The sequence below is a fragment of the Salvelinus namaycush genome, chromosome 12, assembly GCF_016432855.1.
Source record: "Salvelinus namaycush isolate Seneca chromosome 12, SaNama_1.0, whole genome shotgun sequence".
Classification (NCBI taxonomy): Eukaryota; Metazoa; Chordata; class Actinopteri; order Salmoniformes; family Salmonidae; genus Salvelinus; species Salvelinus namaycush.
Window position 1 is genome coordinate 45,335,683 of NC_052318.1, and position 17,840 is coordinate 45,353,522.

General features: G+C 44.9%; 1 protein-coding gene and 1 long non-coding RNA gene across 2 annotated transcripts in view; one reads left to right on the forward strand and one right to left on the reverse strand.

Annotated features, from left to right (window-relative positions):
- LOC120057589 (neurexin-2-like) overlaps window positions 1–17,840 on the forward strand; it is a 250,667-nt gene that overhangs the window by 211,048 nt on the left and 21,779 nt on the right. The window lies entirely within an intron of this gene.
- On the reverse strand, window positions 12,967–16,667 carry LOC120057314. Its single transcript, XR_005477901.1, has 3 exons — window positions 16,425–16,667; window positions 14,561–14,623; window positions 12,967–14,451 (listed from the first exon to the last, which is right to left on the reverse strand). It is a non-coding gene; the product is annotated as an uncharacterized LOC120057314 (long non-coding RNA).

The following is a 17,840-nucleotide window of genomic DNA, read 5'->3' on the forward strand; positions in this document are numbered from 1 at the left end:
CAACACCAGCATTGTCACTGTAGACTATGAACAGTGTGTGTTAAGGACTCTGCAGTAGATTAATGAAATTCAGACTATTTGAAACAGCATTTGTATAGATCCTTTTTTGGCTTATCGCTTATTGCCTTGTATTGTTTATTTGTTACCTATAAAGAGCCGGAGATGGTATGAGCTTGAGAGAGATCGTAAAACTCCCTTATAGATTACATTCCCAGGTTATTCAACAAAACGTCATAGCTTCATTCTGAGGAAGAAGGGAATCATGTCAATTCATGATTAGTGCTCGATCAAAGCTGTGTCTAATATAGCATGATGGCCTCCATAGCAATTTAGCCTCTCGTCATTGTTGTCCCTCATGGAAAGGGTTTCTGCCGTAACTAAATAACCAACAACAACATCTAATCCAATTGGTCATGGATGTGATAGCGTTCAGGAGGTGCAGGAGCAGCACTGTGTTGAGCTATAAGCTATTGGCTTCAAGTTATCCCCCTCTCAGAGAGAGAGAGAGAGAGCACTGGATGATAGGATGAATGCAAGTACAGAATATATGATATGCAGCATGTCTCGTCTTTCCTCCTGTACTTAACTTGCTGCAGTTTAGGCGCCACAGGCGGGTTTCCCCATTGTAAGCCATTAGTCACACAGCCACAGAGTCTAGGGTTGGATCCACAAGGGTCTGCAGGCAGGAGCTGCTGACTGATGGAGGGCTGTGTGTGTGTGTGTGTGTGTGTGTGTGTGTGTGTGTGTGTGTGTGTGTGTGTGTGTGTGTGTGTGTGTGTGTGTGTGTGTGTGTGTGTGTGTGTGTGTGTGTGTGTGTGTGTGTGTGTGTGTGTGTGTGTGTGTGTGTGTGTGTGTGTAGCGGGTGTGTGTGCCAGTGGTGCTGTCTGAGTGGAGGCCTCATCTGAGTGTGTGTGTGAGGAGTGTATTGATTATTCCCAGCGAAGGGTTGGGTGATTCATTTGCTGACATACAGTAGGCTGTGGTTAGTCACAGAGCAAAGAGTTGCCACCTGGTATCCCCTTGGCTGATGAAGCAGCAGTCGGGCTCAGAGCCCTCTCTGTCAGGATGAGCATGATGAATGAAAGGAGTTTGATGGCCATTTGGGTGTGATTGGAACTTCCTACTGAAAAGCTGCATATTACACTTTCCAAGTTACAGTATTTCCTTCATAACATTTTTCATGACATCACAAAATAACAAACAAAATGACATAGGTGTTCTATAGATCACCTCTGACCATTCCCCACATTCTATGTTAGTGTCAAGGCTCAGGAAATACCCAGATGCAGACAGTTTCAAAGTAACAAAAGTTTATTACTCGAACAGGCGGGCAGGCAAATGACAGGTCATGGGCAGGCAGAGGTCAGTAATCCAGGGTGGCATGGCAAGGTGCGGAACGACAGGCAGGCTCAGGGTCAGGGCAGGCAGAATGGTCAAAACCGGGAAAGCTAGAAATCAGGAACTAGAGACAGACAGGAGCACGGGAAAAAAACACTGGTATGCTTGACGAAACAAAACTAATTGGCAACAGAGAACACGGGTATAATTACACTGGGGATAATGGTAAAGATGGGCGACATGTGGAGGGGGTGGAGACGAGCACAAAGACAGGTGAACCAGATCAGGGTGTGACAGTTAGACATATTGTTCCAGTATTCACTTTTGAAAGTGTTAGAGTTTCGGTCTGGAAAATTATCTTGAAAACAAAGGACATTCTTTTGCTGAATATTGGATAGGGAGACCTGAATCTTCTCCCCTTGATTTATGACAGGCCATGAGTTGTTAATCCCGTCTAGTTCTTTCCTCCCCCCCTCTGCGCGTGCGAGAGGGTCTGAGTGAAGTTATTCATTGCAAACCTGATCCGACCTATTTGGATTCTCGTGGACAGTCCCTCTCTGGTGGGTTCAATCTTGGAAGGATTCTGTAACTCATCCACAAGAATGACCACGGGATGTCCTGGTTTGTGAATCATCGTGACAGTCTCTCTCTGGTGGTTTAACCTGGTAAGATTTCACAAGCTGCAGACCCCAACAAGAATGGCCATGGGATGTCCTGGTTGTCGATCGTCGTTCCAGACCCGTCGTCCGGTTGTCCAGGCTGGTGGATCTAGGAAGTAACTTAGACAGACATTAACGCACAACACTCATGCAATACATCATTACATTTCTTCCCCAAATGAGCGGCGTTGTTGCCCTAAGTGATGGTTGTATGGGAACTTGTTTGTGGCGGTATCACTTCTTAAGTGTCAAAGAAAAGAATAAAAGCACAAACAAAAAAATATACAAAATATAGTTACCACACCTTAATCATCTAATTGGACTATTCTATATACTTCTACGGTGTTGGCAAATTACTCTATCGTGCCATTTTGTCAAATGTCATATCTAGGGCGATCCTACTTAGCAGTGTGTTGTTTAGGGCACTATCCTAAGTTGCTAACTACATGATAAGGCTACAGCTGTAAGTCACTAGCTTCGGACAGTCTACAGGGGTGACCTATGGACCTCTGGTGAGAAACTGGTGACTAATGTAGCTGTAGAGCCAAAGGGCTTCAGGGTTTATTTTCAACTTTACCAAGGCTGGTATTTTGCTTGGACTCTTAAGTGATCCTAGTATAAATCCTCATTAAATGTTCCATTGTGCATGTGCGTTTATGCTCGCACAAACACACATGCCCAGCGCAAGAAAACCAAGTACACTGGTAGGCTGCAACCTGGGCAGATTGAGTCTGACGTCAATGTCCTTGTGTCAGTAGGAATCGGTGCCGACCTCAAGCCATATGCCAAGGGGCCCTGTAGTGGTTTTACTACAAGTCAATGTGTCTTACACCATTGTAGTGGCGATAGGTATGACTTTCATAGCCATGTTATCCACGGAGGAGCTAACCTCACGACGGAAGTACTCTACTAGCACTGAACCAGTCGTATGCGGTATGATCATGGTTCATGACTTCTAATAACTTTCCTCCTGAATGGAGGGTTCTTTTTATTAGCGGCATGTGTGTTAACCATCAGAAGACTGTTTTGGAGATTCCCTTTTACGTGTTGCAATCTGAGTGACTACTAACTCATCTGTCGCTGTTATCAAGGGCAATTTGACTTGTTAGGTCTCTAACCTTCTTACTGACTGAGGCTGGACTGACTGTTGATGGCATTGGTACTGGTACCCAAAGGGGACCAGCTATCCTACCGATTTATTCCGTAATGTTATCCTTCCGGAACACATGATTAGAGAATTTTACTAGTTGCATTGTAGTTGAGACTACGCATGGCAAGGAATGATTTATTTTTTGGGGGGGTGGAAAGTCCACTGGTCTTCTTTTACGACCAGTGTGGGACACCTCAGTGATATCTCAAGATGTATTCAAAGGTTATCCCCGTCGAGGGGCTCGCCCATCACTGTTCTCGTGGGGAAGTTTACAACTTGATTTGTTTCCTGATCGGGCGGCCTCGTGCAGTGTTGCAAGTAGCCTCGACCCACCTGCTTTTTAAGTTGCTCACTCACAGAGACTGCTGGCTGAAAATCATGAAAATAATAGTCTATCAGGTTTGCTGATTGAATGTGACGAGATATCGTAATATCTGCTTGAGCGGTATCGAAACGTCTTTTTCCCAAGGGATCCTGTCAACAGATACTCCTCATGGATGACTGTGTTGCAGCCAGCGTTAGGAGAAGACAGTGTGGTCAGTGGAGAATGGCATGGTTACTTGTGACCACAATTGGTTGTTTTTCCAATCCATCAGTGTGTCTCGAGTAGCAGGTGTTCAGTTTCGAGGCTGGTATTTTATTTGATTTATTTCACCTTTATTTAACCAGGTAGGCCAGTTGAAAACAAGTTGTCATTTACAACTGCGACCTGGCCAAGATAAAGCGAAGCAGTGCGACAAAAACAAGGACACAGAGTTACACATGGGACAAAGAAACGTACAGTCAATAACACAATAGAAAAATCGGTGTACAGTGTGTGCAAATGAAGTAAGGAGGCAAGGCAATAAATAGGCCAATAGTGGCGAAGTAATTACAATTCAGCAACAGACAATTGCTCAACATACAATTTAGCAACATGCACAGGATGAACAAGCCATATGATTTGGAAGTGTTCTTCCAGCACGAGTCGCGTTGTGAGAGGCCAGGTAGTCTGAGTGAAACCTCGAAGTTGAGTGTCGCATCGTTCCGTTTTGAACCAACGTTTAGCTGGGAACACAGCCCTTTTGAGATCATTGAACAATGTTTGAGAGACGAGCGATATTGTAGAGCCTGAATCAATTAGCGCATCACAGTTTATTAAGCAGTCTTCCAGGACTGTTTCCAGGTCGCGACTTTCAGAGTTGCGTTTTGCGGTCATATTCCCCACAAAGTGTAGTGATTGTTCGCAACGGCGTGACGTGTCATTCGTGTTCATGGTGAAAACAGATCGACTTATCAGAGTTTGAGTGTAATTGGCTACTGTGATGTGGTTTACCTTGTGCGTCACAACATTTGTATTGGGGTCTATAGTCAAAGTCCGTGGGCTTGTTTCTTGATCGATAGGGTTTAGAGTGGATAGGGTTTAGAGTGGATAGGGTTTAGAGTGGATAGGGTTTAGAGTGGATAGGGTTTAGAGTGGATAGGGTTTAGAGTGGATAGGGTTTAGAGTGGATAGGGTTTAGAGTGGATAGGGTTTAGAGTGAGAACGGGGGTAATTTGATCGTTTATGTCCTCGCTAATAGTGTTAATTTCGGCTGACTTATTCTCCTGGCAAATTCCACGCCTAGTCATGGTGACTTATCTTTTTCCTCTTTCTCAAATTTTGGGCGCTTTTGTACTTCTCTTAGCATTTACATTTACATTTAAGTCATTTAGCAGACGCTCTTATCCAGAGCGACTTACAAATTGGTGCATTCACCTTATGATATCCAGTGGAACAACCACTTTACAATAGTGCATCTAACTCTTTTAAGGGGGGGGGGGGGGGGTTAGAAGGATTACTTTATCCTATCCTAGGTATTCCTTAAAGAGGTGGGGTTTCAGGTGTCTCTGGAAGGTGGTGATTGACTCCGCTGACCTGGCGTCGTGAGGGAGTTTGTTCCACCATTGGGGTGCCAGAGCAGCGAACAGTTTTGACTGGGCTGAGCGGGAACTGTACTTCCTCAGAGGTAGGGAGGCGAGCAGGCCAGAGGTGGATGAACGCAGTGCCCTTGTTTGGGTGTAGGGCCTGATCAGAGCCTGAAGGTACGGAGGTGCCGTTCCCCTCACAGCTCCGTAGGCAAGCACCATGGTCTTGTAGCGGATGCGAGCTTCAACTGGAAGCCAGTGGAGAGAGCGGAGGAGCGGGGTGACGTGAGAGAACTTGGGAAAGTTGAACACCAGACGGGCTGCGGCGTTCTGGATGAGTTGTAGGGGTTTAATGGCACAGGCAGGGAGCCCAGCCAACAGCGAGTTGCAGTAATCCAGACGGGAGATGACAAGTGCCTGGATTAGGACCTGCGCCGCTTCCTGCGTGAGGCAGGGTCGTACTCTGCGAATGTTGTAGAGCATGAACCTACAGGAACGGGTCACCGCCTTGATGTTAGTTGAGAACGACAGGGTGTTGTCCAGGATCACGCCAAGGTTCTTAGCACTCTGGGAGGAGGACACAATGGAGTTGTCAACCGTGATGGCGAGATCATGGAACGGGCAGTCCTTCCCCGGGAGGAAGAGCAGCTCCGTCTTGCCGAGGTTCAGCTTGAGGTGGTGATCCGTCATCCACACTGATATGTCTGCCAGACATGCAGAGATGCGATTCACCACCTGGTTATCAGAGGGGGGAAAGGAGAAGATTAATTGTGTGTCGTCTGCATAGCAATGATAGGAGAGACCATGTGAGGATATGACAGAGCCAAGTGACTTGGTGTATAGCGAGAATAGGAGAGGGCCTAGAACAGAGCCCTGGGGGACACCAGTGGTGAGAGCACGTGGTGCGGAGACAGATTCTCGCCACGCCACCTGGTAGGAGCGACCTGTCAGGTAGGACGCAATCCAAGCGTGGGCCGCGCCGGAGATGCCCAGCTCGGAGAGGGTGGAGAGGAGGATCTGATGGTTCACAGTATCAAAGGCAGCCGATAGGTCTAGAAGGATGAGAGCAGAGGAGAGAGAGTTAGCTTTAGCAGTGCGGAGCGCCTCCGTGACACAGAGAAGAGCAGTCTCAGTTGAATGACTAGTCTTGAAACCTGACTGATTTGGATCAAGAAGGTCATTCTGAGAGAGATAGCAGGAGAGCTGGCCAAGGACGGCACGTTCAAGAGTTTTGGAGAGAAAAGAAAGAAGGGATACTGGTCTGTAGTTGTTGACATCGGAGGGATCGAGTGTAGGTTTTTTCAGAAGGGGTGCAACTCTCGCTCTCTTGAAGATGGAAGGGACGTAGCCAGCGGTCAAGGATGAGTTGATGAGCGAGGTGAGGTAAGGGAGAAGGTCTCCGGAAATGGTCTGGACAAGAGAGGAGGGGATAGGGTCAAGCGGGCAGGTTGTTGGGCGGCCGGCCGTCACAAGACGCGAGATTTCATCTGGAGAGAGAGGGGAGAAAGAGGTCAAAGCACAGGGTAGGGCAGTGTGAGCAGAACCAGCGGTGTCGTTTGACTTAGCAAACGAGGATCGGATGTCGTCGACCTTCTTTTCAAAATGGTTGACGAAGTCATCAGCAGAGAGGGAGGAGGGGGGAGGAGGGGGAGGAGGATTCAGGAGGGAGGAGAAGGTGGCAAAGAGCTTCCTAGGGTTAGAGGCAGATGCTTGGAATTTAGAGTGGTAGAAATTGGCTTTAGCAGCAGAGACAGAAGAGGAGAATGTAGAGAGGAGGGAGTGAAAGGATGCCAGGTCCGCAGGGAGGCGAGTTTTCCTCCATTTCCGCTCGGCTGCCCGGAGCCCTGTTCTGTGAGCTCGCAATGAGTCGTCGAGCCACGGAGCAGGAGGGGAGGACCGAGCCGGCCTGGAGGATAGGGGACATAGAGAGTCAAAGGATGCAGAACTGAACAGAGCATAACTTCTAGAGAGCATCGGTTTACGTTTTGATTGCCATTGAACCCTTTGTTACCCTTGTGTGGGTTGGGTGCAGGAACGTAGCGACCAGGTTGATTGTATCGGTATTCGCTTCGCTGGTGACGTTCTTTATAGTTATTTTGACCGCGGTGGTTATTGGTATCGTGGTATCATGGTAGATACCATTGTTGTGCTTCATCTCTCACCGCTCCTATCCCCGATGACGCACCCTCTCACTGGAGGGAGTGTTATTTTGGAGGGCGTCTGTCGCTTGTGGCATTGGGATCTAACATTCTCAGCCATTCTGCATAGTTTGGGTTTGCGTCGCTGCTGAGGTCAGCGATCAATCTGTCCGTGGGTTCACTTATTAGCAGGGGAATGGGGGGGCACCCCCTCTGATAGCTTGCTATCTGGGAATTAAACTTTAACCTGAAAGCGTCGCTGTATCTAGGTTAAGATTGACTAGTTTAAAATGCCTCATTGGTTGGAACAAATTAATTTGGTCCTTATCCGAATGAGCAACCTGGTAAAAAGGTTTGTTTGGCAATTTAACTTCCTTGATAAATCGAATGAGACAACGATATCCAATCAGTAGAGATTGGTTGGATAGTGTAAAGTTTAACCAGTGGTTATAGATGTGAGAAGACATGTTGCCCTCACATTGGATTGCTGCAGATTCTGAAAAATTGCTGCTGATTCTTCACCACAAGGGGTCCCTTACCCCTGAAAGCTGAAATCACCCGGGATTCCAGCAAAGGCAGGACTTCCGTCAACCAATGCGTGGGATTTTCCGCTGTAAACAAAGGAGAATGACTTTTCTCTGTTTGTTAGCTTAGCTTCTAATGCAAATCTAGCCGTTACTAAGTGCGAGAGACAGAGAGATAATAACCAAACAAATATATCTTCTCAAATTTAATCGGCTGACCCGTATGTCTTAGCTCTGGAAATTAATCATTCACCCTACACAATCTGACCCTTTGTCAGGTATACAACACCGGAGTCAATCTCTCCCTGCTAACTGGGTTGCATGTGCAGGAAGCACACACCACTCAACGACAATCCTGCCTACTGCTCTTTTGGGTATAACGTAAATTGCTACACAGTTCCTGTAGACTGAATTCAACAGTAGGGCCTAATTTTGTCTTATATGCCTCACATGGGGCACCAATATGTCATGACTTGACTTTAACATCAATCTGAAGACTGCTATTTATCTAATTACCTAACTATGTTTAATTGTTGACCGATTAAATGAATCATGTAACAATTAACCATTAGCATCTGGGGCACCACGAGAGCGGTTCTTTAAAGAGTTACCATCTCCTGAATTAAACTCTAAAATGTCTTTACCTATCACATCTATAAACAGTCAACTTATTAATCGTAACCTCTTATCATATCATCAGTCTGAATAGTCGTAACCTCCTTTTATCTTAAAAAAACAGAGCCTTACTTATTATTCAGTACTACACAAATGAGTTAAATGTTTTATTCACTAGCTAATTAAATAATAAACCTATACACTTAATACGTTAAAAACAGGTCCCTAGCAGAATGACAACAACGTGGCTGCTTGTTACAAAAGACATGAAGCGGGAGGGAGAGAAGGGGACATGGACACTTAACATTGGTACTCTCAGAAACTGCTCTCACTGACACTAACCATATACTTTGCACACGAACCGCCGCCCGCTTTGAGTAAGAAATCATGAATGTATTTCCGTGAAATGCTTTTGTTCACCGGATCTCTCTCGGGGGACAGGGCCGCCTTGGAAAGGGAGTTGGGTCCAAAAAGGTTCCAACAAGTCTTCTACTGTTGTTCTTCTCTGTAGTCGTCCGGTATCCGGTGACTTGTCGTGTAGTCAGAACTACAGAGTTTATTTTCCTCCCATTTCCTTCTTGAAGATGCTTGTTTGAAGATAGGCTAGCCAGGCGTGTCGATGGTTCCCAGTGGGGTGATGAGAGTAGCTTAATACGATGGTTTGAGCAGAGTAGTATAATGGTCCTCCTTAAATTAGCTTTTGAAGATACTTTACTTAGGTGAGCTAATCAGCCACACCAGTGATTGTCCGGGAGGTGAGTTCAAACCACTTTAAACGTGCAGCTGCAGCTTAACACTTTTCTGGTCTGCTGTGTTAATTTCTTTACTCATCATTTACACAGTTTGTTAGAACTGGACAGTCATGACAACGTATTGCGTAGACCTGATGTACCCATAATACTGTTGCATGGAGAGAGAAAAAATACAGATTTTGTGCTATTAAAAATCCAACTCGTGTGTAATGGAGCTGTTTAGCCCTTAGGGAGCAGGGGAGTTGGGACAGAGATAAATGTTGGGATTATTGGACATAGTGACATGTGCAAACAATCCCTCTTTGCCAAGAGATTTGTGGAACAAAAAGTTAAATGTCAAGCTAAAGGATCATTTGGTTTGATCAGTTGAGGACAGACAAAAAAAGCTTGGCTTATGAGAAAGTGAAGAGCTGGAACCCTTCCTAGAGTAAATTAGCTGAACCCAACTGACTGCTAGATTATTACTCAAATGAAATTAGCCTCCCCCCAGCTGTGGCCCATTATGGTACTTAGTTAGCATGCAGTGCTAAAGGCTAGTGATTTGGGATTGTTGGAAGGTTATGTCCATTTGCTGTTGTAGCCATCGAATTGACATATTTTTATCTTTATTATTTAGTTTAGCAGCTTGTTGTAAAGGTGTTGCTTAACTTAATTATACAACAGGGTTGTTTGGCACATGAGAGATGGCGAGCCCTGGAGTTGGGGCATTAAGTGTCATACAAGTTGATCCACCATGTTGCACTTATCTTGGTCAGCTGCCCACCTTCCCCACGCCCAGTGGTGTAAAGTAACTAGTACTACTTAAGTAGTTTTCTGAGGTATCTCTACTTTACTACTTATATTTTTTTGACAGATTTTACTTTTGCTCCACTACATTCTTAAAGAAAATATATAATTTTTTCCTCCATACATTTACTGGGTGACTTTTGCTTGAGTCATTTTCTATTAAGGTATCTTTACTTTTACTAAAGTATGACAGCTAACTACTTTATCCACCACGGCCCACGCCTCAATGAGCCTGGCCTCTCTACAGCAGCCAGCACTCTCTGCGCTCACTCTCTCTCAAAGTCATCTGCCCTGTCCATGGTGCTGAATGGGTGACAATGGCTGAGTCGCGTCAGCACTGTCCATGGTGCTGAATGGGCTACACTGGCTGAGTCGTGTTAGCCCTGTCCATGGTACTGAATGGGCTACACTGGCAGAGTTGCGTTAGCACTGTCCATGGGGCGGAATGGGCTACACTGGCTGAGTCGTGTTAGCCCTGTCCATGGTGCTGAATGGGCTACACTGGATGAGACGCGTTAGCACTGTCTATGGTGCTGAATGGACGAGTTCCTGTCCGAATAGATCCCGGCATTGTAAGATCTGGCAGAAGTCTGCAATGTAGTCGGGCAGGAACTCAACCATAGACTGACTGAGCCCTATGAGTGCTGTCCTTGGGGCTGAAAGTAACACTATTGTTGTTACAGAATCTTAGCTGTGTATCTCTTGGCTCTTTTTGAGTTGTCAGTTGTAGGGGCAGAAGGTAGCCTAGCGGTTAGAGCATTGGGCCAACCGAAAGGTCACTAGCTCGAATTCCTGAGCCTCAAGGTGAAAAATCTGTCGACATGCCCTCGAGCAAGGCACTTAAGCATAATTTGCTCCAGGGGCATTGTACTACTATAGCTGACCCAATAGTAGTACAGAGCATACACCGGATAGGTGCAGTGAACATACACCGGATGGCTGTATGAAATGGTGCAGTGAAATGCACCGGATAGGTGCATTTCACTGCACCTATCCTGTGTGTGTTAGAATAAACATGTTTGTTTTATTTTGTATGTGGTCAACAAAATTTCCCTGATAAGAGAATTAGTAGAAATTCATATAGCCCTCATGGCCCAGTGCGAGTTCCAACCATTCAATAGCTTGTTAGTGAGGCAGATTGGTGAATGCAGGGTGCTGCTCCAACACTGAGCCTCCTACCCACATCCGAGTATTTGTGCTACTGTGTCTGTGACTGGTGAGCAGCTGCCAAAGGCAGTGTTCCTCCTATGGGAAATCAGCTTTTTAGCAGTGTGTTGCCCTGGGACAGATGTGACATGATTAAAAGCAGAGGGAGGATCTATGACAAGGCGGTGTGAGGTGTAATAATTGACAACCACACCTGTTCCTGAAAGAGGGGACTCCAGCCATGAGGGAAGGCTTACTCTTTGAATCTATTACAAGTTGTGGGATGTTCAAATGATTGAATGTTTAGAGGGTAGTGCGTACGGCCCAGTACATCACTGGGGCCAAGCTTCCTGCCATCCAGGACCTCTATACCAGGCGGTGTCAGAGGAAGACCCTAAAAATGGTCAAAGACTCTAGCCACCCTAGTCATAGACTGTTCTCTCTGCTACTGCACAGCAAGTGTTACCAGAGTGCCAAGTCTAGGCCCAAAAGACTTCTTAACAGCTTCTACCCCCAAGCCATAAGACTGAACAGCTAATCAAATGGCTACCCAGACTATTTGCATGCCCCCCCTTTTACGCTGCTGCTACTCTCTGTTTATTATCTATGCATAGTCACTTTAACTCTACCTACATGTATATATTACCTCAATTTCTTCAACTAACCGGTGCCCCTCCGCACATTGACTCTGTACCGGTACACCCTATACACCCTCGCTATTGTTATTTTACTACTGCTCTTTAATTATTTGTTCATTTTATTTAGAATTTTTTACTTATCTATTTTTTACTTAGAACTGAATTGTTGGTTAAGGGCTTGTTAGTAAGCATTTCACTGTAAGATTCTATTCAGCGTATGTGACAAATAAAATGTGATTTGATTTGAATGTGTTATCCAAGTGTGACCAAGATTTGAGTTACATGGATCTCCACCATTTAAATGTCTCAACTCTCATTAACGTTTTTCTTCCTTAAATCTTTTTTTTTTTATCCCATTATAGTCTTTTTAGCCTCTACAATTGGTCGAAACTAGCCTGATTATATTGCTAAGATCCACGTTGCAATAGAAGCTATAAATATCTCCTTAAGACACACAACACACCAAAATAGAGGCATTACCTGATGTTGAAATTGGACTTTTAGCTTTTTCATCTCCTGATGCCTCTGGAGAGAGGCTGACTTGCCACCCATCACTTTCCATTTTAAACCGCACGACTGAATGGCTCTGTCTTTCTTTACCCACTTCATAGGATGATGTGTTAGTTGTTTCTGGTTTGTGGTGGTTTCTAGAAGAGATGAAGACCTGCACACTGTTGGAAATTAGGACAAATCTAGGCCTCCCGAGTGGCGCAGTGGTCTAAGTGCCACTAGAAATTCTGCGTTCGAGTCCAGGCTCTGTCGCAGCCGGCCGTGACCAGGAGACCCATGGGGCGGTGCACAATTGGCCCAGCGTTGTCCGGGTTAGGGAGGATATGGTCGGCAGGGATGTCCTTGTCCCTTTGCGCACTAGCGACTCCTGTGGCAGGCCGGGCGCAGTGCATGCTGCCACGGTCGCCAGATGCACAGTGTTTCCTCTGACTTAACCCGGGCGGCTGGCATTGTGTCAAGAAGCAGTGCGGCTTATTTTGGGTTATGTTTCGGAGGATGCACGGCTCTCGACCTTCTCCTCTCCCGAGTCTGTACGGGAGTTGCAGCGATGAGACAAGACTGTAACTACCAATTAGATAACACAAAATTGTGGGGGGAAATATATTTTAAAAAATAAATAAAAGGAAATGAGGAAAAATCTCAAATGTAGGCTTAAATACAAAAAGTGAGATGATTTTTGTTGGGACATCATGATGCCCAAATCATTGGTTGTGCAGAAAAGTGCATAAATATTGTGGTGCTTTCTGCCATGTTAAACAAGATATACTGAAAAGATACAAATACACATGGTTGCTGTTTATTTCTGCTCTTTTGTAGTGGACATGGTACAGTATGTCTTTGTTTACGTTAGCTGGCTTTAAAGTGCACCCTGCATGCTCTCATGTCGCCAGAGATAATGAAAACAAGATAGAATTTGAAAATCGATGTCTTTACACGTGGAAGGTGGAAATAGCCACGCCCTCACCATGTGCAGCGATTCCTTCTATCACATATCAATATCACCGATCTCAGATATCTCAGTATTTTTATTTACATGGGCATCTATTTCCTGGTTCACAGTGCACAGATGCAGTCCCTTTTAGAGTGGGGGATAGAGAGGGATGAGGAGAAAAGGGAGAGAAAAAATGACTTTACTGTTCCCTAGGAACGGAAACCCTGTTCCCTGCAGTCCCATCACAGCAGCCCTGATGTCACGTGTGGTTCTGAGGAGCAGGTTGTAATAGGACAGGGCCTTGGGGTGACCTGGCAGAAAAGCACTATATGGGGTGGCATCCGACCGTCACATGGATCTTTGTCTCACAGCGGGATCTCAGCAGGGATCTTGTAACCGAGTCACGATTCATTCATTGGTCTCCATCTCCCATATTCATAGGAAAGAATAACAACATCTGTGACCCACCGTCTCTTTTCAGTCTTATGTTCCGACATTTGAAACAGTGTTTTGTACGTTGGGTAAAAGTACAGACTCAGAGCTTCAAAATGGCATATCATACACTGTGGTTGCAGGAAACATGGGGAAGTAACGCCGCTTTAAAAGTTGATGAACGTATAATCCCATTTAGGAGAAAAAGGAACGCTAACATTGTGCCATTTTCACACTTACTCTACATTAATCCTTGGGAAACATATTTGGAAAATGAATACTTTCACCAAATTGCCAAAATGGATTCTCTGAACATTTATCTCAGAAAGTTACCCCATTAGGCAAACCATTTACAGTATTACATTGCCTGTTGTTGTATAATGAAGATAACCTTTCGCATTGAACAGCTACAGTGCTGTTCTTTATTTACTCATTCACACCCTCTAGAGCCTTAGACCCACCCATCTCTTAAAGGATTCACATTGGAACACGTGAATGTGGCCATGTGATAAGGCAGTGAGGTAGAGCTTTAAAAAAAAACGAAGAAAAGATTTCAACAATAAAATACTTCGTTAACGTAAGTGTTAAAGGTAGTAGCCTACAATGAGAAACAAACTAAAACGCATAAAGACTTAGGTAAAAACAATATCTAGACCCTATATCATAAGATCCTTTGAGTAACTTTGGTTCAGGTCATTCAGGTCATGTTCAGGTCATGTGCCTGAAAGCGTAGTTCTGTCCTACTCTTCGGAGCAAGACATGTCATGGCCATAGCCTTTTCATTGCAAAAGTCCTGATCTTCTCAAAAATATATGTTTGCTTTGTCCAGTCCGGGGGATGCGTTCACATCTCTGGAAGGAAGTCAACATTGCACAGCAGCTGACCTGGATCCATCTGAGTGAAAGGTCCATGGCCACAACAACACCAGGCTCCAGACAATTCAAGCTGTAAAGGAGGAAAGCAGACTAAAATAGATAAGACATTAAAACCTCACATACCAGCAATAACATTCATTGACCCCCAAGTCCAGGCAATAAGTACAAAGATAAAATACCTGAAGTGTTGCTTGTTCACCCTCGATCATCTCCTTGTACTGGTGTCGGAGAGCAGGTTCATGCTGAAAGGAAAATTCCAGAAAAATATGTTAAAACATGAATTAATGAATGTTCTATAGTTTGTTATTGTCTGTTTACTGCTACAGCTGTACTACAATGCACTGTACACACTTCACCTGCTTCCAGCCCAACAATGGCAATGCAGACACAAGATAACTAGCTAGATTTAGCAAACATTTCGCTTCGTAATTACCAGCTGGCTAGATGTAAATGGTTTTAATCTAGCTAGCCAGCTAGTTGGACATGCAAAAAACCAACCTTAAAATCTATACTCCAATAGCTAGCTAGCTTTTTAGCTATCATATCATTGTGGCTAGCTAGCTAGCCAACTTAGCATGTGTCCCTATAATGTAACATGAGGGTTTGATTAGCTTGCTGATCGATTAGCGTTCGCACCACAGTGGCTATTTTTGGTAGCTAGCTCCTTAAACATGACAAACATGAAAAATATTATCGCCATGCATGCCTTAGCACATCAGCAATCAACATTAACAGCAGAATGCAACTGGCTTCGTCCCGCAACAAGCCATCTGTAAACAGTGGCACGTTGCGGGACTAAGCAAGCAAGTTTTTACCTGCGACCTGTATGCTCTCGAGGGCTGGCCCTCGCTTCATACTCATCGCCAAACCCACTAGCTCCAGGTCATCTACAAGTCTTTGCTAGGTAAAGCACCGCCTTATCTCAGCTCACTGGTCACCATAGCAGCACCCACCCGTAGCACGCGCTCCAGCAGGTATATCTCACTGGTCACCCCCAAAGCCAATTCCTCCTTTGGCTGCCTTTCCTTCCAGTTCTCTGCTGCCAATGACTGGAACGAACTGCAAAAATCACTGAAGCTGGACACATGTCTCCCTCACTAGCTTTAAGCACCAACTGTCAGAGCAGCTCACAGATCACTGCACCTGTACATAGCCCCATCTGTAAATAGCCCACCCAACTACCTCATCCCCATACTGTATTTATTTATTTGTCTTTCTCCTTTGCACCCCAGTATCTCTACTTGCACATTCATCTTCTGCACATCTACCATTCCCGTGTTTAATTGCTATATTGTAATTACTTCGCCACCACGGCCTATTTATTGCCTTACCTCCCTTATCTCACCTCATTTGCACACACTGTATATAGACTTTTTCGTACTGTATTATTGACTGTATGTTTGTTTATTCCATGTGTAACTCTGTGTTGTTGTATGTGTCAAACTGCTTTGCTTTATCTTGGCCAGGTCGCAGTTGTAAATGAGAACTTGTTCTCAACTAGCCTACCTGGTTACATAAAGGTGAAATAAATAAGAATAACCACAGACAGAAGGGGTAACCCTGTCATCGAGGAAACATCTGATCTCGATACATTTCTCTGTTCCCCAAAACTAAAAACTGTTACGAACACAGTGCACTGAGTTTTATAGACTTGATCCTTTGCCACAGTTTTTTTTTAAATTGCGTAGTTTAGAAGGAGTGCAAGGTCGAACTAAGTTTGTCCACTTCACAGAGGAGGCATTCCCGAATGGAAATATGCAAATACATGCTTTAAAGCGCCAATAGGATCTCACTAGTTCGTGCTTGGCTTTGCCCATCTCCTTGCCTGTTCTGCCCACTATGCTTAATTTCTTCCCACTGTAAACGACACAGATTAACTATATTGGGTTAGTTATAAATATATTTGCTATAACGGTACCTGTATGGAACTGTGTAGCTAGCTAGCTATATAGCTAACAATCGCTAGCAATGAAAATTACTTTTTGATACAGTTGAGACAATAACGCATGTAGCTATTTTAGCATTCTAACTGTAGATGCTTACCGATGTATGGATTATGATGATTCATAGCAGACTGAAACACTTTCAAAAATAATCCTTCCCACGCTTCTACCAGTCCAGACTGCTTTCGCCACTGAAGATAGAGCTGTGTCAATACCAGTAGCTGTATTCAGGACACCACTGGTATTGAAAGCTGTATCTACACTTTGCATGTTATCATGAACGAAATTATTAGTAAATCCAATGGGCCTTTTCAAATATTCCATGGTAGCAAAGTGCAGGACGAGCCATTTGAAAGAGAAGCCTCGAGTGACAGAATGGACTCTCTTTCTCGTGAATGTCCCAGCCCCCTCATTATCTCAACCAATCATGGCTAGGCAAGATTCTGTATTTTCTCTGTGTCTAAACAGTTGAGATTTCACATTTGATTTATATTCACAGATTACGTATGAGTTTGTTATTAAGGCACATGTAAGTTCACATGTTCAAGAAGGCATTTCTGAAACCCCAAAAAATGCATTTTGATTTTTTTTAAATGTTATTTTAACGTTCCTACTGGGAAGTAGTGAAATGCGATATACGCCCAGTTTCCTGTAAAGGCTCACATTTTAGACATGCCTCCCCTTCAGGCTCACACTATGATTGCTCTACTTTATCCTTTGAAACTGGCCCAAATGTTACGATCAGGACATGGGCCATCTGTGCTGTGTGTGCCATGGAGCAGAAGAGTAGCTGCAGGTAGGAACATGAAACCGCACCCAGACAGAGTGGTTGGTCGGTGGGTCTTTATGTTCCAGACGGTGGGCAGCCAGAGGCCTGGAAAATGCCCCCACAAGCGCCAATGTCGTTGTCACAACAGCAGGGTGGAAGACTAACAATGGCCTCTCCTGACAGAACCTGCCAGACCATGTTAATACCAGACACAGTGTTTGGAGAAAAAAATACCCTGCAAGGCTTGGCCTTTATTTACCAGAACAGGGAAAGATACTGCCCTAAGTTAGCTGTCAAGCAGGTGTTGTAGAGTATGTTGACTGTGTGGTGCTATTGAGTCAGCAGAGCGACTCAATATGTTTACGGACATATTCAATTACTCCCGATCCCAGCCTGCTGTCCCCACATGCTTCAAGATGGCCACCATTGTTCCTGTACCCAAAGAAGGCAAAGATAACTGAACAAAATGACTACCGCCCGGTAGCACTCACTTCTGTCATCATGAAGTGCTTTGAGAGACTAGTCAAGGATCATATCACCTCCACCTTATCGGCCACCCTAGACCCACTTCAATTTGCATACCGCCCTAACAGGTCCTGCTCACAGCTCACTGCCCTATCCCATCTGGACAAGAGGATTACCTATGTAAGAATGATGTTCATTGACTACAGCTCAGCATTCAACACCATAGTACCCTCCAAGCTCATCATCAAGCCGGAGGCCTTGGGCCTTAACCCGGCCCTGTGC